A 15,757-nucleotide genomic window follows, 5' to 3' on the forward strand; every position below is an offset into this window, starting at 1 on the left:
AAAACGCAGAAAAGCTCCTAAACGTGAGTTTATCAGCTGCAGTGTACATGGAGCCTAAGAGAGACCTTGTTGTATGGGCAAAGCACAGGCCCACTTTAAAGTAAAACAAGTCTCTGATATTGTCATCAACAACATGTACAGTCTTCCTGCCAGGGGTTTATACAAGAATGTAGTGGCAATGACTGCGTTACATAATTTCACTAAAATGTGCATAGTTAGATGAAGAAAGCATGTGTGCATACGGTCAAATGAGATGACCCCCCCCCCTAGTAATATAAACACTGGACTAAATTTTAATGCTCTGTCTGCCTCCTAAAATCATTTGCTGGGCCTTCTGTGGCTTTACATTTACTTTCTCAACTTTGCTGTAAACCATTAAAACAAACCAACCATTATTCAACTAAAAAGTGGGCAGCCACTTTACCTGAGCATCTAGATTCACTGCAATAGAGAAAAAAAAATCTAAACGTTGGCTTTAGCATAAGGAGAAAACTCCTTAGTCTCAGGTCACTTAAGAGGACATGAGGCCACTCAATGAAGTTGGATGAGAAGCTGCTTAATCTTAAGCAGAGTAAGGGGTTCTTTACCATTCGAGCAATAGGGATGTGAAACTCCCTTCTACAGTTGGCAGCATCATTGAGAAGTTATTTAAAAAGAAAAAAAAAATAAATAAACTTTTGGATGGGCACCTTAGTGAACACAATATACAGGGATATGGGAAATGATAGTGACACACACACACACACACACACACTGAACTGGATGGTCTTTTTTCAACTTTAACAACTATGTAACAATTATTTAGGAGAATGATCTATATTTACCATTATATCTAGTACTGCAAGTCACATTTAATTAGACGTGTTCTTTAATATTGATGACAGTTTGCAGCTTACCAAGCCACTTGAATGTGACTAACTACCACTAGAGATACCATGGCCAGAATAAATGAGAACCTCCATAAATATATATTCACCATTCTTTCAAGCATATCTATAGCCAAGAACAAAAATCGAATATATTGCAGCCTACCAATCCTTGGATGAGTTGGTTGCATTAGCTTTCTTTTTAAAATATTTTTTTTTCACCTGGTGGACAACAGTAACCAATAGCAGAACAGAAAAAGCAGTGAACACAGAAAGTTATCAGTTGATGATATTCCTGGCAGGATCAACAGGCCTTTTTGCACTTACTGAACAAATATAACCACTGTCTATGTTATATTTAACAAATCAAAAGGGGCGAATAAGAGAAGTTCATTGTAATGGTTTACATACACTTTAAATGTAGTTTAAAAAAAAGGTCAATCATGAAAACAAGATAACCTACTATTGCTGTCCATGGTGTTGAAATGTTTTGGATTCCTAAACTTTTAAGATTTCCCTTTATTGTTTCTATGTTTAAAACAGATGTTTGTTAAGTTATTGTGAAAAGTAACTCAGAATAATATTGTTATTTTACCAGCAATTCAACTCTATCCATCTAAAATTTGTTACGATATCCCAACACAACACATTGAAAAATCTACATTTAATGTAAAGAAAACCTGATGCCTTGTCACTTCCAGAGGCTGTGCAGGTGGAAGCTTTAGGGCCTTTCGATATGAAAGCTAAAATGCTTCCAATACATTTCCCCTTCTGGCAGACAGTATCAATTTTGGGTTTCTGACTCCCCCAGACATAGAGGAGGCGCAAAAGTTATACGAAAGTCAATTTACCCTGCAGCATGTACACAGCAGAACCTTGCAAACATCAATCATTTAAAAACACTGACAATTGGTCATGCTACATTTCCAGCAAATGACAGTAAAGGTGACTCAGCAGGCTACAAGCATGCCTGGTTTAGGTGTCCATGTATAGATGGCCACCAGCTATACAAATAGTAAAACATTCCCTAGTATCTTCTAGGCAGCCTCAGCAGGTTGCCACCATATGCATGGCATCAATAGGTACCTCTATGAGGGTTTAAAAGAACATTTATCGTAGAATATAGCATATCTGTGTGTGTGTGTGTATATATATATATATATATATATATATATATATATATATATATATATATATATATATATATGTAAAATGTATTTATTTATATTAATTACACACATATACATACATATACACACACACACACACACACACACACATATACAGTTGCAAGAAAAAGTATGTGAACCCCTTGGGATTACGTGGAGTTTTGCATGAATTGGACATAAAATGTGCTCTGAACGTCATCTAAGTCACAACAATAGAAGAACACAGTCTGCTGAACATAATACTACGCAAACATTAGATGTTGCCATGGTTTAATTGCACATAACATGTAAACATTCACAGTGCAGGAAGGAAAAAGTATGTGAACCTTTGGACTTAATAACTGGTTGACCTTCCTTTGGCAGCAATAACCTCAACCAAACGTTTCCTGTAGTTGCAGATCAGACCTGCACAACGATCTGGAGTAATTTTGGACCACTCCTCTTCACAAAACTGTTTCAGTGTAGCAATATTCTTGGGATGTCTGGTGTGAATCGCTCTCTTAAGGTCATGCCACAGCATTTCAATCGGGTTGAGGTTAGGACTCTGACTGGGCCACTCCAGAAGGCGTATTCTGTGCTGTTGCAGCCATTGTTTTGTTGAATTACTTTTATGCTTTGGGTTATTGTCCTGTTGCATCACCCATCCTCTGCGGAGCTTCAGTTGGCGGACAGATGGTCGTACGTTTTCCTGCAAAATGTCTTGATAAACTCTGGAATTCATTTTCCCATCAATGACAACAATCCGTCCAGGCCCTGAGGCAGCAAAGCAGCCCCAAACCATGATGCTCCCTCCGCCATGTTTTACAGTGGGGATGAGGTTTTGATGTTGGTGTGCTGTGCCTTTTTTTCTCCACACATAGTGTTGTGTGTTCTTCCCAAACAACTCAATCTTGGTTTCATCTGTCCACAGTATATTTTGCCAGTAGTGCTGTGGAACATCCAGGTGCTCTTTTGCAAACTTCAAACGTGCTGCAATATTCTTTTTGGACAGCAATGGCTTCCTCCGTGGTGTTCTCCCATGTACTCCATTCTTGTTTAATGTTTTCCTTATTGTAGATGTGTCAACACAAATGTTAGCATGTGCCAGAGATTTCTGTAGGTCTTTAGCTGACACTCTGGGATTCTTCTTTACCTCATGCAGCATTCTGCGCTGTGCTCTTGCAGTCATTTTTACAGGACGACCACGCCTAGGGAGAGTAGCAACAGTGCTAAACTTTCTCCATTTGTAGACAGTCTGTCTTACCGTGGACACATGAACATCAAGGCTTTTGGAGATACTTTTGTAACCCTTTCCAGCTTTATGCAAGTCAACAATTCTTGATCGTAGTTCTTCTGAGAGCTCTTTTCTGCGAGGCATGGTTCACATCAGACAGTGCTTCTTGAAACCATTAAACCCAAAACAGGTGTGTGTTTTTTAAGGGCAGGACAGCTGTCAGCAACACATCCAATATCATCACACTGATTGGAGTCAAGGTTGGCTCACTCCTGGCTCCAATTAGCTCTGGGAGAAGTCATTAAGCTAGGGCCTCACATACTTTTTCCCCCCTGCACTGTGAATGTTTACATGTTATGTGCAATTAAACCATGGCAACATCTAATGTTTGTGTAGTATTATGTTCAGCAGACTGTGTTCTTCTATTGTTGTGACTTAGATGACGTTCAGAGCACATTTTATGCCCAATTCATGCAAACCTCCACGTAATCCCAAGGGGTTCACATACTTTTTCTTGCAACTGTATACATACACACACACACTGAGTCAGCACTGCCCAAGCTGCTTATTACCCAACTTGCATTGCAAAACAATGAACAGAAAACACTTTACCGTCAGACAACTCTTCCAACTTTTCCAACTTTTTTCCTTCCAATTTATGTAAATTAATCACACTAAAGTTAAGACACAGTCTGCATCATTACAATTGCAAGAAGCAAAGTTTTCCTGTCCTAGCACTGTATCCGTGTTCAGAAAAGCCAGATGGCTGTCTGCGCTCTAACACAAAGTAGGCCCTCCCTAACCTTGCCAATCGTTGTAAAACATTCGACTTCTGTGCCATTAACACATGACACCAATGTAGAATTACAGACAACATACTGCTTATGGATCATCTGTATTTCTGGGAACTCTGTTCTTATCAGTGTCCAGTGGGGGTGCTACCGACCATTCTGGTAAGAGGATGGTTGGTGTATAGTACCCTCACTGGTATGATGGGGGTCCGGAAGGCTAGTACCGGAGGGACAGAAACCAGGGAGCGCCATGATTCGTTCTGGGGCCTTGGGAGTAATTCCTCTGGGGAGACCGGAAAGACCCAGTACCTCCTGGTTTGAGCATGCTACCTTGGTCTGGCCTGGGGTCGGGGACGCAAAAAGTCCGCAAACTCAGTGCCCCCTGGGGAAGACGCTCTCAGGGGTGTCACTAGTAACACTTGGGTGTGGGACCCCACGGTGTGAAGATGACACATGGCCACTGTTTTTCACCTCTTTTTGCACAGCGCCCTAAGGACCAGGTCTTTTGGCTAAGTCCAGGGCAATTTTTGCTACAGGCCTCAGGGCCTGGTCTGTGCACTATTAGGCACGGTACCACTTTTTTATTTTATTCTATTTATTTAAACCACTCCCACGTTTTGTCACTTTTTGCTTTCTTATGTGTGTGTTTTTCACGGATGGAGGGTGTGGGTCCTCGGGCCTTACCTGAAGTCTAGGGGGAGGATGTGTGGCCATACGGTTCCTTCCTCCCCTGATCCCTAGGGGGTTTTCTCTTCGGGAGAACCCCCTTGCCTAGTACTGAATGTCCGGCTTCGGCTGGGCATAAGGAACGGTGGTCCACCAGGCCTTTTGGCCAGGAGGACCAAATGGGAACCTTGTCCCTGTCAGGAGCTTCGTGCCCCGGGGGATCGGGTGAACGGTCCAACCCTTTCGGGGGTAGGACAAACACACCCCTAAGTGCACGTTTTTCGTGTGTGTGTTTCTGCACTTGCACTTTTTTGCGGACACTTACGGGTTTTTACGTTATAGTTGCACGTTTGCGGACTTAAAAAAAAAAAAAATCTGTATTTCTGGGAAATTGACGTTTTCTATACACAAATACCTGCCCACAATTAGAAAGCCTTATCTTTAAAGTGCACCTATTAGTACAAAGAAAACACACACACTTCTAAAAAAGGTACGTGTAAGCACTGTGGGCATTTTCCCTCATTAAAGACTAGAGATTCTATTATTTATAATCAATGTGATGAGAAGATATACAAAATGTAACATAAGGCCTACTAAAGCCTGCGCAATATGGCTGCTTCCATACCGTTTGGCTGGGTTCACACCAGTGCACTGCGGTTTGGGCACAGCGCGCTGGTATGTGCACTTTATATGTGGTTTTAGGTGTGATCCCATTGACTTTATTAGTTTATGCTTTTTCATGAAAGTGCATCAAAGCACTTTTTAAAGTGCTTTCATGGAAACAAACGCTCTAATAATAGTAAATGGGATCACACCTAAAAACCGTGTAAACTGCGCGTACCAGCGCGCTGTGCCCAACCCGCAGCGCACTAGTGTAAAAACAGCCTTATACAAGTTCAAACTAAACTCATGAGCAAGGTTTTTAAAACTGCTACTCACATATACAAATAGATTAACTTGCTACATATAGTTAATATTTTTCATATGTAAACCTAAATAACATTTAGCTAACCCAAGTTATAGGCCTGTTGAGCATTAAGGCAAATATTTGGGGGGGGGGGGTTGGGTTTCACAATAGCTACATACTTGAGCAAATGCAATCTTATTACTCGTATTCTTCATCCCATTTAACAAAATCAAAACAGCAAGGGTGCTGAATTTTGTGCACTGCCCATGAATATGGTAAACAACAACAAATTTCATCCAAAAAGCTTTGCCTGGATTTAATTTTACACAAAATGTATTAGTGACGCATTTACCAAAGACTGCTGTAAACACTACAAAAAAAAGACAAAGGCCTTGAATCATGAATGAACCAACAAAGCTTCGTAGTACAAGAACAAAATGTTGCGGAGAATACAAAAAAAAAAAACCAGACATATTTATCATTTATGTGATACAGAACTGATACTTAGATTATCAAAAGAATCATATCTGAAATATATACAGGCAGGTTTATCCTTTAAGTGATACAGAACCTATACATAGATTCTCAAAAGAACTTTATACATCAATAAATCTATTCAGGCAAGTTTCTCCTTTACATGGTACAGAACCTATATATTTCATATTATCAAAAGAATTTCAGATATTAATAAAATATATTCAAGCATGCATATCATGTATAGAATACATAACCTATATACATATTATCAAAATTTTTTTTTTAATCTAAAAGTGTGCATGTATGTATACATACATACATACATACATACACACACTGTATATACACACACACTTTTTTTGTAGAGCTACTAGCACCTACAAATCCATCCATATGGTCACAGCATTGATATATACAGTGCAGTGATCAGCAGAACACCCAGCTTTCTTTAAACCAGCTACTCAAATAGCATATTTACTCTTCATGTGCCAGCTGGTATCAGGGAAACCTGCGGTCAATGGTTGGAATGTATTCTCTCTCAAGCATATGAACATAAACTTGTATATCCACACAGAAGCAGTGTAAAAGTCATGTCATGAAAAGCACACACAAGCTGTGCACAGTAAACGATACTCAGGTATTTACAGCCCATATAGACACAGTAGCTCAGATCTTGCATCAGCTCGGCTGTCTTCATCAAAATATGCAGTCATGGGAAATGGCAAATGCCCCAAGCAGGACAACAATCTGCTACCAGGCAATAATATCAAACAAAAAAAAAAAATGTGGAGAGAAATGATCTCACCCATCCCACCTGTATGCAGAAAAATGTGTTCAGGGTGTAAAGGGTAAACATTCGTCTATTCAGTGATCACCACACCTATGAAATGCTCCTGGCCATGCATAATAAGCAAAGATATGCACACGTTAAATAAAAGCATGGATGTCAGCATCTACATATCAAGCTGCTGCGGCTGCATTCCCCGTCTCCTGTACATTACAACCGATACAGTAATACCAATGCCTGTTATCTCCACACAAAGCCACACATGCCTGCATTCCATTCATAGCAGGATCCTGTGAATGTACCCTTAGTACACATGTGTCACAGGTGTGACTAATGAAGGGCTGCGAATAGCACGGATTATTGGCACATTCCCTGCATAGATAACAATCAGACTGTGCATACCTCGGGCATGATTTTCCCTGCAACGCGATGGCTTACCTGCAAGATCTAGAATGAAATGACACATACTAATCCGAGATCACCGAAAGAATTGAGACCTGCTGTATGAATGGGTGTGTAATGGCTTATCTGAATGGAGATGGCTCCCTTCACATACAGATCAGCACCTACCAACCACAGCTTCTCATTTTATTCACACTGGGGATCACATCGCCCACCTTTTTCTTACACGGGGGTCTATGGAGGAATAGGGAACACAGGGAGGAGGGGGTCTGTTATCCATCTCAAGGTTTAGTGGGTAAACATTACTGGTGCATATTGGGGAATGGGCAACACAGGGAGGAGGGGGTCTATTATCCATGTCATGGTTTAGTGGGTACACATTACTGGTGCATACTGGGGAATGGACAACACAGGGAGGAGGGGGTCTGTTATCCATCTCCTGGTTTAGTGGGTACACATTACTTGTGCATACTGGGGAATGGGCAACACAGGGAGGAGGGGGTCTATTATCCATCTCATGGCTTTAGTGGGTACACATTACTGGTGCATACTGGGGAATGGGCAACACAGGGAGGAGGGGGTCTATTATCCATCTCATGGCTTTAGTGGGTACACATTACTGGTGCATACTGGGGAATGGACAACACAGGGAGGAGGGGGTCTTATCCATCTCATGGCTTTAGTGGGTACACATTACTTGTGCATACTGGGGAATGGACAACACAGGGAGGAGGGGGTCTGTTATCCATCTCATGGCTTTAGTGGGTAAACCTTACTGGTTTATACTGGGGAATGGACAACACAGGGAGGAGGGGGTCTGTTATCCATCTCATGGCTTTAGTGGGTACACATTACTGGTGCATACTGGGGAATGGGCAACACAGGGAGGAGGGGGTCTGTTATCCATCTCATGGCTTTAGTGGGTACACATTACTTGTGCATACTGGGGAATGGACAACACAGGGAGGAGGGGGTCTATTATCCATCTCATGGCTTTAGTGGGTAAACCTTACTGGTTTATACTGGGGAATGGACAACACAGGGAGGAGGGGGTCTGTTATCCATCTCATGGTTTAGTGGGTACATATTGGGGAATAGCCAACACAAGGAGGAGGGGGTCTATTATCCATCTCATGGCTTTAGTAGGTACGTTGTACTGGTACATACTGGGGAATGGGCAACACAGGGAGGAGGGGGTCTGTCATCCACCTCATGGCTTTAGTGGGTACATGTCACTGGTACACACTGGGAATGGGCAACACAAGCAGGATGGGGTCCATCTAATGGCTTTCGTGGGCACACTTTATTGGTAAACACTGGGGTCAACACAACATATCTTTATGCCCAGGGGGTGCACAAATCACGGAGACTCACAGGATCCAGCATGGTTAATGAACAGTGCATGGAGTAAGGGTCCACCACACACCTTACTGCCCTAGTGAGCAAAGCCCTGGTACACAGGGTTCTGAACTGTGAATGGACAGTCCATGGAGGAGGAGTAGTATCTCAAATATCTTAATGACCTAGTGGGCAAAGCCGTGGCGCACACAGGATTCTGCATTGTGAATGGACAGTCCATGGAGGAAAGGTACACCACACAACCTAGTGGGCAAAGCACTGGCACACACAGGATTCTGCACTATGAATTGATAATACATGGAGGAGGGGTACAGCCCACATCTTCGTGCCTAGTGGGCACACACTGGATTTTGCAGTACATTGAAGTGGGGTAAATTGGATCTAAGTGGCCTAGTGGGCACACACAACTTAGATTTGCATACTAAATAAACAGTACATGCAGGAGGGGGCACAATGCACATCTTAGTGACCTAGTTGGCTCATAATATTAGTACAGACAAGGTTCTGCAATGGAGAAGTGGTAGGAGTACAAATAAAATGTGTCCTAATGGGCACATAGCGCTGCCTTACACTGGGTTATGCAGAGTGAATGAGCAACACATGGAGGAAGGGGTCCATCACACACCATAGTGGTCTAGTGGGCATGTGGAACTAGCACACAGTAATCGGCATTGTAAACAGGCCGTACACAGATAAAATGATCACATAACTTGTCTTGGTACCCTACTGGATAAATTCTCGGCTTTGCAAGTTAATAAAAATGACATTACACAAGGGAATGGGTGCATCATCCACCTCAGTACCTTAGTGGACATACAATCTGGCAAATGCTGCAGAGTGAATGTAAAGAACAAGGTGGTGGGGGCACATCACACCTCTCAGTGCCTTGATGGGCACAAAGTAAATTTAATGGATAATACATGGAAGAGGTGGCACATTTCCCATCTTAGTGCATTAGGGGGCACATAGTCTGGTACACACTGCAGGGTGAATGGATAGTATATGGAATACTGGCACATCACAAACAATCCAGCTGGCTTAGTGGGCACACACTGCAGAGTGCATAGACTGCAAGGAAGAGGCAGGAATGTCAAACATCCTACTGGTTTAGTGCACACATATTGCAGGGTGAATGGACAGTACAAGGAAGAGGAAGAATGACACAAAAGTTACTGGCTTAGTGGGAACACATTGCACACTAAATCGTAATGGTGTAGTGGGCACACAGTGCAAGGTAGATGGACAGAAGGAGGCGGCACAACAGGCATATTAATGGCTTAGTGGGAACACATTGCACACTGAATCTTAATGTAGTGGGCACACAGTGTAAGGTAGATGGACAGGAGGAGGAGGTACAACAGGCATATTAATGGCTTAGTGGGCACACAATGCAAGGTGAAAAAACAAGGAAGAGGGAACCTTCACATATCTTATACAGGATACATGGGCAGTATCAGTAGAAGGGGAGCATATCACACCTCTTGGTAGGCATGCACTTCAGAATACATGGGCAGTACAGGGAGGAGAGGACATATCGCACAACTTGGTAGGCACACAATGCAGAATACTTGGGTAGTATAGTGGGGAAGGGGCACACACTGCAGGATACATAGACAATATAGGGGGTGAGGGCACATCATACATTTTGGTGGGCACACACTGCAGGGTGAATAGAGAATACAAAGAGGTGTGGGAACATCACACCTCTTACTGGCTTGGTGAGCACACACTACAGGATGCATGGACAGTAAAGAGAAGAGGAGGCACACCACACATCTTGGTGGGCACACACTGCAGGGTGAATGAACAGTATAGTAGGAGGGGGCACAGTGCAGGGTGGATGGATAGGGAAGAGGGGGCACATGTTTGTAGGTACACACTGAATGGCCAGGGAGAAGGGGGCACAGTGCTGGGTGAATGGGCAGAAAGGAGGGGGCACATCTTGATGGGCACACTCTGCAGGGTGAATGGACAGTATAGGGAGGAGGGGCACAGTGCAGGGAGGAGGGGGTATATCTTGGTGGTCACACTCTGCAGAGTGAATGGACAGTACAGGAGGAGGAGGAGAGGGCACATCGATTCTCTTATTGGCTTGGTGGGCACACACTGCAGGGTGAATGGACAGTATGGGAGGAGAGCGCACAGTGCATGGTGAATGGCCAGGGAGGAGGGGGCACATCTTGTTGGGCACAATCTGCAGGGTGAATGCACAACATAGGAGAGGGCACAGTGAAGGGTGGATGGATAGGGAGGAGGGGGCACATCTTGGTGGGCACACTCTGCAGAGTGAAGGAACATTATAGGAGGAGAGGGCACATCTATTCTCCTACTGGCTTGGTGGGCACTGCAGGCAACGGGGAAGGGGGCACATGTTGGCGAGTACACACTAAATGGCCAGGGAGGAGGTGGCACATGTTGGCAGGTACACACAATGGCCAGGGAGGAGGGGGCACGTGTTTGGCGGGTACATGCTGAATGACCAGGGAGGAGGGGGCACCTGTTGGCGGGTACCCGCTGAATGACCAGGGAGGAGGGGGCACCTGTTGGCGGGTACACGCTGAATGACCAGGGAGGAGGGGGCGTGTGTTGGCAGGTACATGCTGAATGACAAGGGAGGAGGGGGCACGTGTTGGTGGATACCCGCAGAATGACCAAGGAGGAGGGGGAACGTGTTGGTGGATACCCGCAGAATGACCAAGGAGGAGGGGGCACGTGTTGGCGGGTACACGCTGAATGACCAGGGAGGAGGGGGCACGTGTTGGCGGGTACACGCTGAATGACCAGGGAGGAGGGGGCACGTGTTGGCGGGTACACGCTGAATGACCAGGGAGGAGGGGGCACGTGTTGGCGGGTACACGCTGAATGACCAGGGAGGAGGGGGCACGTGTTGGCGGGTACCCGCTGAATGACCAGGGAGGAGGGGGCACGTGTTGGCGGGTACCCGCTGAATGACCAGGGAGGAGGGGGCACCTGTTGGCGGGTACCCGCTGAATGACCAGGGAGGAGGGGGCACCTGTTGGCGGGTACCCGCTGAATGACCAGGGAGGAGGGGGCACCTGTTGGCGGGTACGCGCTGAATGACCAGGGAGGAGGGGGCACCTGTTGGCGGGTACACGCTGAATGACCAGGGAGGAGGGGGTGTGTGTTGGCGGGTACCCGCTGAAAGACCAGGGAGGAGGGGGCACGTGTTGGTGGATACCCGCAAAATGACCAGGGAGGAGGGGGCACGTGTTGGCGGGTACACGCTGAATGACCAGGGAGGAGGGGGCACCTGTTGGCGGGTACACGCTGAATGACCAGGGAGGAGGGGGCACGTGTTGGCGGGTACACGCTGAATGACCAGGGAGGAGGGGGCACGTGTTGGCGGGTACACGCTGAATGACCAGGGAGGAGGGGGCACGTGTTGGCGGGTACACGCTGAATGACCAGGGAGGAGGGGGCACGTGTTGGCGGGTACACGCTGAATGACCAGGGAGGAGGGGGCACGTGTTGGTGGGTACCCGCACAATGACCAAGAAGGAGGGGGCACCTGTTGGCGGGTACAGCTGAATAACCAGCGAGGAGGGGGCACGTGTTGGGGGGTACACACTGAATGACCAGGGAGGAGGGGGCACATGGTGGGTACACACTGAATGGGCGGGGGGGGGGCGCATATTGGGGAGTACACACTGAATGACCAGGGAGGAGGGGGCACATGGTGGGTACACACTGAATGGTCAGGGGGAGGGGCACATGTTGGCAGGTACACACTGAATGGGCGGGGGGGGGGGGCGCATATTGGGGAGTACACACTGAATGGCCAGAGAGGAGGGGGCACTTGTTGGTGGATACACATTGAATGGTCAGGGGGGAGGGGCACATATTGGTGGGTACACACTGAATGGATGGCCAGAGAGGAGGGGGCGCATATTGGTGGGTACACACTGAATGGCCAGGGAGGAGGGGCACATGTTGGTGGGTACCCACTGAATGGTCAGGGAGGAGGGGCACAGTGCTGAGTGAATGGGCAGTATGGGGGGGGGCACGGCTGTATAGGAGGGGAGGGGGGGGGGGCAGAGTGTAGCGATTGTTGGCCTGCGCTCAGCGGGTTGGGTGCCGCTCACTTACATCTGCGGGCAGGAGAAGAAAGGAGGCCAGGCCAGGCAGAGCCCTCCAGCTGGTAGTCAGACGATAGCCCCCAGTGCCCGGGCACGTCCTCCTGCTGTCGGTGGTAGAAGAGGCTGTGCGGTGGTCGCAGTAATCCCCCCGCGGTGTCCTCAGCGCCCAGGCTGTCCCCCCATAGTACGGCGGTATCCAGCACTGACACTGCACACCAACATGATGGAGCTGCTGTTATTATCAGCGACCGCAGAGACAAGAGCGACACCGGAGCGCAGCCGCACTCCACCGCAGCCCCTCCTTTCGGTGACGTCCAGCCAAATGGGCGTACACGACTGCTGCCGTATGTCGCCAACCTAGGAAGAAGGCGTGACCACAGAGCAGCCAATAACTAACGTCCTATAGTAGATTCTTTCAGGGCTGCTTTTTTGTTCTTTTTTTCCTCAATAGCTTTATTAATACGATGCAGACAATGAGCAGTCATTGGTAGCAGTGATGTGGGACATTCAGGGCAGGGTAACGTTTAGACAAATGGGGTGAATTGTGCGCACAGAGTTCATTAGTATTCTCTTCAGTGCCAACTGAATGAGACGAGGAGAGAGTCAGTGGTATCCACCAATCAGTCCAGCCGGCTCTTCCTGAATTCCATTGGCAGTGTCTTGTACACAAAGGAGTTGATAAAGGGCGAATAGACTGTGCACTTTGCAAGTGCAGCTGCTCCAGAGATTAGTAAATAGGATAAAGCTTCACTTTACAATGAATATCCAATCACATGCAAGGAAATTTTAAGAAACAGCATTTTTGCTTGCACATGATTGGATGATGGAAGTCAGCAGAGCTTCACCGCATTCACTAAGCTCTGGAGCAACAGCACTTGCAAAGTGCTCAGTCTATTTGCCTTTAGTAAATCCACCCCAAAGTGTTTTCCTAAAGTTATGCCTGTAGTGACGTCCCTGGGGCCAGTACTGACCAAGGCGCCACAAAACTATTTCCTGAACTCCATCTTATTTTGAAGAAAGCTGTAAAGGTGGAGGGTCTGAGGGTTCTATCCTGGAATAACAAGCTGGAGAAAACACACGGGCCCTCTGATAGGTTCATCACCTGCAAATATAACAAAGGAGGGGCCACATCTGGCCTGCTACAAGATTTTCTTCAGCCCCCAGCTAGGGTCAGTGGTTTCTCCTCAGTGTGCAGTGATTGAGGATTAGAGCTTACACACACGTAGTGCTGTAACTGACATTTTGTTGTCTACACTGGAAGAATCTCAGTCACCATTAACCTCCCTGGCGGTATTCCCGAGTGTAGCTCGGGGTAAAGTTTCAGCACCACAAGCGGTAACCCCGAGCTATACTCGGGAATACCCTGCAGCGTTGCTCCGGGATCTCTTCTTCACTTACCTTGTCCTTCGCTCCCGCAATGTCCCTCCTGCAGTGTCCCCGGGAATATCCTCCAGCCGATGCCGGCATCTGTCTTCTGGGTTCCGTTCCCTGCGACGTCGGGACGTACGGGGACGGAACGGCGGGAAATTTAAAAATGTCAAAAAGTGACATTCACTCAAAACACTAAAATCACATACAGTTGCAAGAGAAAGTATGTGAACCCCTTGGGATTACGTGGAGTTTGGCATGAATTGGGCATAAAATGTGCTCTGAACGTCATCTAAGTCACAACAATAGAAGAACACAGTCTGCTGAACATAATACTACACAAACATTAGATGTAGCCATGGTTTAATTGCACATAACATGTAAACATTCACAATGCAGGGAGGAAAAAGTATGTGAGGCCCTAGCTTAATGACTTCTCCCAGAGCTAATTGGAGCCAGGAGTGAGCCTTTTCTGCGGAGCACATTGGATTTAGGATATCTTCATTTTTTGGATTGGGACTTTTTTTTTTTGCACTTTTGATTTGGACATTATATATTATTTTATATATTTTTCAATTAAGTTTTGTGATTTATTTATTTATATATATAATTTTTTTTTGCGCTGTTTTTTTTTTTTTTTTAATACCAAGTCTTGCTGCAGGGAGAGTGCACATCTCTGTCATTGAGTGCACACTTGTCTGCTACCAATGATGGCCAGGGGAGGACCAGAGTGCTGAGGATCAGGGTGTTGTGACCGGAGTGCCCTGGGCCATAATCTTTCTACCGCCGCTAGCAGAGGCTGAGAATAAAAAGTCTAATCATCTATGTAGCGGTTTTGAATCAATGCATGCAGACTTTAAAGGGACTGTACCCAGTGGTGAATTTAGGTTTTGTGTTGTCCTAGGCAACACAAAAATCGGACCCCAACCCCCGCCTGACATTGACCAATAACACCCCTACCCCCCCCCCACTCAAAGAGAAAGTCACTCACTTCTACAGCTCCAGACATCACTGGGAATGAGAGTTGGGCTCTGCATACACCATCAAGCAGTCTCTCAGTTCCCACCTGGTCCCCATGCCGCAAGTGTCCCTTCTTCCAGGGGGCAGTTCTGCCCCCCTGAAAAATGCTGCCCTAGGCAACTGCCTTGTTTGCCTTATGGTAAATACGCCCCTGACTGTACCTATGTGCACTACCTTAAAGCCTGGGCCCCAACACTAGCTGGCTGAAGACTAGTAGCCAATGGCAGTATACCAACCCTCTACCATACAGGAACTTTACCCTGGTTGCCAATCGTCAGAGGTTCCTCTGTAGAGGACTGCATATACCGTCATAGTCTTTACCTAGAGTGTACCCTAAAGAGGGTATAGGCTACTGGTTGCAGAGGACAAGCTGCTGGATACTTTAATTTGCTGTTATCACTGTTGTTGCTGTGTCAACTTTGCTTATTTGGTGCAGTATTCTGTTCTAAGTTGCCAACCTAACAAAAGTTCAACCACAAACTTCGAACTTATAGCAAGTCTATTGTACTCAGAACTAAAAGTACCTTTTTGAAGGCTTATATACAAGTTATTGGCCATATAAGGGGTATGGGGACTCAGGTACTGCCCTAAGGGACCCCATGTTGATGGGGACTAGGGCCTCTTCCCCACAACCC

General features: G+C 46.2%; 1 protein-coding gene across 1 annotated transcript in view; it reads right to left on the reverse strand.

Annotated features, from left to right (window-relative positions):
* SNRK (SNF related kinase) overlaps window positions 1-13,045 on the reverse strand; it is a 114,543-nt gene extending 101,498 nt beyond the window's left edge. The window contains exon 1 of the mRNA XM_089690659.1: window positions 12,745-13,045. The gene's annotated coding sequence lies outside the window, so the exon portion shown is untranslated. The remainder of the gene's footprint in view (window positions 1-12,744) is intronic.
* Window positions 13,046-15,757: the final 2,712 nt, after the last annotated feature.

The sequence above is a fragment of the Staurois parvus genome, unplaced genomic scaffold (assembly GCF_062004578.1).
Source record: "Staurois parvus isolate SC_StPar_1 unplaced genomic scaffold, SC_StPar_1.0 ptg000021l, whole genome shotgun sequence".
Lineage (NCBI taxonomy): Eukaryota > Metazoa > Chordata > Amphibia > Anura > Ranidae > Staurois > Staurois parvus.